The 6,481-nt window shown below is 39.8% G+C and overlaps 1 non-coding gene across 1 annotated transcript; it reads left to right on the top strand.

Moving 5' to 3' along the window:
- Positions 1-6,059: 6,059 nt before the first annotated feature.
- On the top strand, positions 6,060-6,163 carry LOC127740151 (small nucleolar RNA R71). The gene has a single exon (XR_008000832.1). It is a non-coding gene; the product is annotated as a small nucleolar RNA R71 (small nucleolar RNA).
- Positions 6,164-6,481: the final 318 nt, after the last annotated feature.

The following is a 6,481-nucleotide window of genomic DNA, read 5'->3' as shown; positions in this document are numbered from 1 at the left end:
TGATTTTGTTGCTTCCTTGCCTAGCCTCTTCTTCCCTGAAATCATCCAAAAAACTGCATCAAAGTCTTGCAAAATTTCATGAGAAATCTTCCATTCATAGCATTCAAGTAATATAACTAAAAACTCATGGAATTTGCATCAAAATTACACTGTTTGGATGATTCATTACTTTGTTATTCATTTCACCATTCTTGGTTACTTTAAGCTTAAGAAAATGCATAAAACAACTAAAGCTAACCGAAAAATGCTAGTGAAACTAGTCCAAGATGCCTTGGCATCAGTGGGCCCCGGTGCTAGTGAAACTAGCCTAAGATGCCTTGGCATCACAACACCAAACTTAATACTTGCTTGTCCCTAAGCAAGTCCTGAGTTATTTGAGAGGAAAGTATGAAACAGAAAGCAATTACATTGTCTATATTAGCAAGCATTTGAAGTTCATCAGAAGGGTTTTATGCAGAAAGTTGCAGCATCACTTTTTCATTCTTATCAGGTAGAATTATCACTTTTTCATTGCATCCATCAAACACTGCTATGGCCTCTTGTTATTCTTATGTACTTGGCACTTTTCCCTTCTTTGTTTTTCATTATCATTTTTTTCATTGCATCCATTAAACACTGCTATGGCCTCTTGTTATTCTTATGTCCTTAGCACTTTTTCCCTTCTTTGTTTTTCTTTTTTCTTAGAGCTCCTTTGCTCCTTGTTTGCTCAGTGTCATGTGTTGCACAAGCCTTTGGCATTTTCTTTTTCTTATCAGTGCACTACACATATCCACTACAGGCATTTTAGTTCACATTTCTTCTTGAGACATTGGTGCCCAGCACCTCTTTGTGTGACTAAATGTTTTGTATTTAGGTTGCTCTTGATAATGGACTTTTGGTTGATAATCCCGGGTTAGTTAACCCAAGTTACCAAGTGTTGAAACACTCCTCAGAACCTATTCATCCAAGCATATCCTTAATACATAAACACCACAGGCATTTGTCTCAGAAGTTCAAACCATTGGTGCCTAGCTTATTTTCTCAATTCTTTTTCTTGCTTTTTGGTTGCCCTTTTTCAGTGGCTTTTTCTTCTTCTTTTTCTTTCTTTTTCATGGCTAAAGACATTTATTTATCAAGATCCATAGACAGTATTCAACTTCTACACAAAAATGATAATTCTACACTCAATTTTCAGTGATCTGACTAAACAATCAAGCATGCATACCACCACTTAATTCTACTTGATTTGTCACTAATTGAGCCAAGTTACTTTTGTTCAAACTTTTCTTTTATTTTTGGAACAGAACAAGCCTGGCAAGCATTTGTTTAAGAAGGTGTAGTTATATCCAAACATCTAGGCATTCACTTTATTCAAAGCAGTAAACAGACAAACATACTAGAAATTTCACATAAGACTTAAATCACTTAAAATGAAAGAAAGCTCATAAAGACAAATCACAAACTATTATTTGATCATTAAGGAATAAGACCACCTTTCATTTGTTGCTTGGTTCTTTTTGATTCTTGGGGTCCTGCTTCTTCTTGCTTCTTACCTCTTTTTGACCACTTGTACTTCCTTTGTCTTTTTTCATGAGCTTTGTCCAGAATCCAGCATTTTTCATCGTTTCTTCCACTCCTTTTTCAAGGATCATTGCCTTGTTTATTTCTCCTTCTTTCCTCCCTTTGAAATACTCATCAAAAGATGGGAATGCTGGGTCCATCTTGTGTAGATGTTCCCCTATGTAATTAAGCTTGATTTGAGAACTGATGTTGTAATCAGCTTGGACTGAGTATCTTGCATTCTGCAAAGTGGTGGCTTCTTTGATTGCAAAGATACTGGCATCTTGGTGTTGGCAAATGTGGCTGAGGGATTCCTGTAATTGTAAGTTCTGTTCTCTTTGCAGATCTAGGAATCTTGATTCAAAGTTCCTTTGCATGTCCATCATTTTTAGGTGAAAGTCTTCTTGCCTCTCTTGAGACCTCATGTATTGTTGAGACATTCCTTCCATGATTTCCTGCATCCTGCTCATATCCATGGGGTCTATGGGAACTTGTTGCCTTCTTTCTTGACTTCCTTGCTCTTCTTCTCTGGGTCTATGGGAACTTGTTGCCTTCTTTTTGGACTTCCTTGCTCTTCTTCTGCTTGTTGCCCTTCTTCATTTCTTCTTTTTGTATGTCTTGGGGCAGTTGGGCCAAGAGTCATTCGGTGAGCAGTTATGGCCATTCCAGGATATAGCCAATTAGGTCTTTCATCTTCAAGTGGTACTTGGGCATCAATGCATAGTCTAATGATGGTGCTAGGAAAGTGGAGCCAGGAGTCAGGGTCACTTTTCTCACTAAACTCTTGTATCTGTTCAGCAATGAGTTTATGAACTTTGATCTCCCCTCCCACCATAATGCAATGTAGCAAGATGGCTCTTTTAGGGACTATTTCTGAAGAGTTTGCAGTGGGTAAGATGGATCTCCTAACTATTGCATACCACCCTTTTGCTTCAGGTGTTAAGTCTCCCCTTCTCAAGACTCTTGGAGCTCCTCTTGTTTTTCTCACCCATTCAGCTCTGATGGCACAAAGGTCTTCAGCAATAGTCGAATAGTCAGGTTCTCCTATCATCCTATCCTCATAACTTGCTTGGCTGAAACGTATGTTTTTCAGGCCAAGAGTTTTCATGATTGCCTTGGGGCTGAAGTCAACTTCCACCCCTCTCACATAGCTTTTGTATGTGGGTTCCACGGTTGGATCCTCCCTCACTGCATTTGCATAAAACTCCTTCACCAGGTTGATGTTGATTTTAGTGATTGGCTTAGTCAGGAGCTCCCACTTCCTCTTTTTAATCTTCTCCCAAATACTTGGGAACTCATCCTTTTCAAGGTCAAAGGGAACCTCAGCTAGTACCCTTTTACGTCTCATCCATTCGGCTTGAATCTCATGGAAAACTGATTTGTATTTTCATGCATCAAATTCCCTTTCTTCCTCCATTGGCTGCTTGTCTTTTCTTCTTTTATGGCTAGATGAGGCTTCTTCCTCCATTGGCTGCTTGTCTTTTCTTCTTTTGTGGCTAGATGAGGCTGCCATTGGTTCTTTAGTTTTGGCAAGTGACAAGCTAAAGTTGATAAGGTGAAGTAAGAAAGTGTTGTTAGAAGTGTGGTGAGGTTGTTTTCGGCAAGAGATAGTTATGCTATGATGAAAGAAAATGTGCAAGAAGGAGATTTGGTGGTGTGGAACTCGTTTTCCAAGTGGTTCTTTATAGTGCATGCAAGTGAAAAATGGACGGCTAGGGTGATTTGTGAAGGATGGCTTGATGGTAAATATATGAATCAGGGAGAAGGACGAATTGCTTTTAACTTTCTTGGAAGTATTCTGGGTGCATTAAGTTGTACATGTATATTTCTTTTCATGCAGAACTTCCTTTTTGACCAAGAACCGTACCTCCCCCCTTGTCTTTTTCCTCCATTCTTATCCTCCCTTTTGTACCTGCACAAACAAACAAATTTGCTATTATTTTTCGGTCCATGTGAATAATGAATAGTACTTGCACATGTTTTTCATTCTTTTTGAATTGTAAATCAATGATTGTCTTCATGAGCTTATAGCCGTGACCTTTGTGTGTATGCACACTTATTAATGGACACCAAACTTAGTGTTTGGTAATGTCTCCTGATGACATGAAATCCATGTTGGTTGTCCTTAATGAATGTGCATAATTCTTAATAAATCATAGTCACTTTGGCTCTTTGATCCTAAACAATTTTACTACCTAAAGTAATTGAAATCAAAGTATTAAAACATGCAAATGGTATACTTGTCATGAATTTCTAAATCCAGAGAAACTTCTTGCTTTTCATTAACTGTGTTCAAAGAGGAACACCAAACTTAATGTTTGGTTATGCACCTTAAATGAAAGATTGAATACAATTTGATAAGATTTGGGAATGCTTTCAGGCACACCAAACTCAGAGACAAATTGTATTTTACATGCAATGTTTAGTGCACCTTATCAACAGTTGTCCTGAGGGGGATTGGCAGATAATGACTTGATATCACTTTATCTCCCGGAGAGAAACCTTCAGTGGGAATTTTCTTGTTTCTCCACCCTCTTGGCACTTTCTTTACAATTCTTCCCTCTCTCTTGAGGATTTCTTCATTGACCCTTATGCCAGGAGGTTCCTTCTTATCTGTCTCTTTTGATTCTTGTGGCTTTAACTCTTGCAAATCTTGTTTGCCTTCCAAGGACTGTTTTAGAGTTTCAGCTGCTGAATTGCTTTTCTCCAAACACAGATGGCTACTATCATCCTTAGGCTTTTTATATTCTGGTTCAGGCTCAGATGCAGGTTTGAAAACATGGAAAATGAGCTGTTCATCATGTATTCTCAAAATTAGCTCTCCTTGTTCTACATCTATGAGCGCTCTTGCAGTGGCTAGAAATGGCCTTCCCAGAATGATAGGGTGTAAGTAGCTTTCCTCCATGTCCACAATGACAAAGTCTGTAGGGAAGAAATAATTTCCCACTTTCACCAGCACATTCTCAACTACCCCTTCAGCTTGCTTTTGAGTTTTGTCAGCCAGTTGTATGATTACATCAGTGGATCTCACCTCATTCAGTTGTAACCTCTTCATAAGAGTCAGAGGCATCACATTTATGCTAGCTCCTAGATCATAGAATCCTCTGTCAATTTTTGTTTCCCCTATGATGCAAGGGATATGAAAACTTCCTGGGTCTGTTTTCTTAGAGACCATATCTTTCTTGATGAGTGCACTGCATTCCTTGTTCATTATTACAGTTTGTCCTCCCTTCAAAACTCTTTTCTTGCTCAGCAATTCCTTCAAATACTTGATATGTGTAGGCATCTACTGGAGAATCTCAAGAAAGGGAATATTGATATGGAGAGACTTAAATGTCTCTAAAAACTTTGAATAGGTTTTCCCTTTTTCACCTCCTCCTAACCTCTGAGGAAATGGTGCTCTTGGTTGGTAAGTTTCCAGTATGCCTTCATTTTGCAGTTCCTTGGCTTGCTCAGTTTCACTTTCCTGCTTAGCTTATTCCACACCTTCCTTCAAGATTTCTGGCTCCTGTTCTGAGGGTATGATTCCTTCTTCTTCTGAGACTTCCTTCGATATGGTGATGGCCTTGCATTCTTCCCATCTCACTCCCTTTTGTTCCCCTTTAGGATTCTTTTCTGTGTCACTAGGGAACACTGCAGTTGACTTGGGAGCCTGTTGAGATAGCTCTCCTACTCGAGACTCCATCCACTTGAGTTTTTCACCATGGTTCCTTAAGGTGGCTCTCACATCTTCCCTAAAGGCTTTCAACTCGGTTATGTCTTGACCCATGTTTGCTAACATTCCTTCTATCCTGTTTAATTGATCTTGAAAGTGTTGGTTCGGATTGGATTGGACAGGTTGATTATTTTGGCCCTTATATGGTGGTTGGGAGTAGGTGTTTTGTGTGGCTTGGTATGATCTTTGGTTGGAGTTTTGGTATGTGGAATTGTTATGTTGGTTGTGGTTGTAAGGTTTGTGGTTTTGTGGTTGGCTTTGCTGGTTTCCCCACCCAAAGTTTGGGTGGTTTTTCCATCCTGGGTTGTAAGTGTTAGAATGTGGATCATATGGTTGCCTTTGCTGATTTTGGGTTTGCTGTTTTCCCCATCCAAATTTTGGGTGGTTTTTCCATCCTGGGTTGTAAGTGTTGGAATGTGGATCATATGGTTGCCTTTGTTGATTTTCCACATAGTTGGCCTCTTCCCAATCATCTCCTTCAGTGCTTACTTCCTCTTGATCTTGTGTGTGTATTGCAGCCACTTGCTTTGTGTCTAATTTCCTGGTGAGCTCTGCTAGTTGTTTGGCAAACACCTTGTTTTGGGCTAGAATTTTATCAACATGGTTCAGCTCCATGACTCCCTTAGTGTTGTGCCTCTCTGAAGCATAGTAGTACTCATTCTCAGCCACTGTCTCAATCACCTCAATGGCTTCTTCCACAGTCTTTTTCCTGTTCAATGAACCTCCTGATGAATGGTCTACAGCCTTCCTTGATTCATAAGAAAGTCCATCATAGAAAATATGTAATTGCACCCAGTCATGGAACATGTCTGGTGGGCATTTCCTTGTCAATTCTTTGAACCTTTCCCATGCCTCGTAGAGGGTTTCACCATCCTGTTGTCTAAAAGTCTGAACCTCAGATCGAAGCCTATTGACCTTTTGTGGGGGGTAGAAACGTGCCAGAAACTTGCTTTCCACCTCATCCCAGGTTGTTAGGCTCCCCGTTGGGAATGATTCCAGCCACTTAGCTGCCTTGTCCCTAAGTGAAAATGGGAACAAGAGCAGTTTATAGGCATCTTCCTGGACTCCATTGGACTTCACAGTGTCGCAAATTCTCAGGAATTTTGTGAGATGTTGGTTTGGGTCTTCATTAGCATTCCCACCAAATGAACAATGATCCTCCATCAATGATATTAGCTGTGGTTTGAGTTCAAAATTGTTGGCCTGAATGGGTGGTTTCTGAATGCT

This window comes from Arachis duranensis, chromosome 6 (assembly GCF_000817695.3).
Source record: "Arachis duranensis cultivar V14167 chromosome 6, aradu.V14167.gnm2.J7QH, whole genome shotgun sequence".
Taxonomy (NCBI): domain Eukaryota; kingdom Viridiplantae; phylum Streptophyta; class Magnoliopsida; order Fabales; family Fabaceae; genus Arachis; species Arachis duranensis.
Note: the sequence above shows the minus strand (reverse complement) of the source record. Positions and strands in the feature narration are given on the sequence as shown.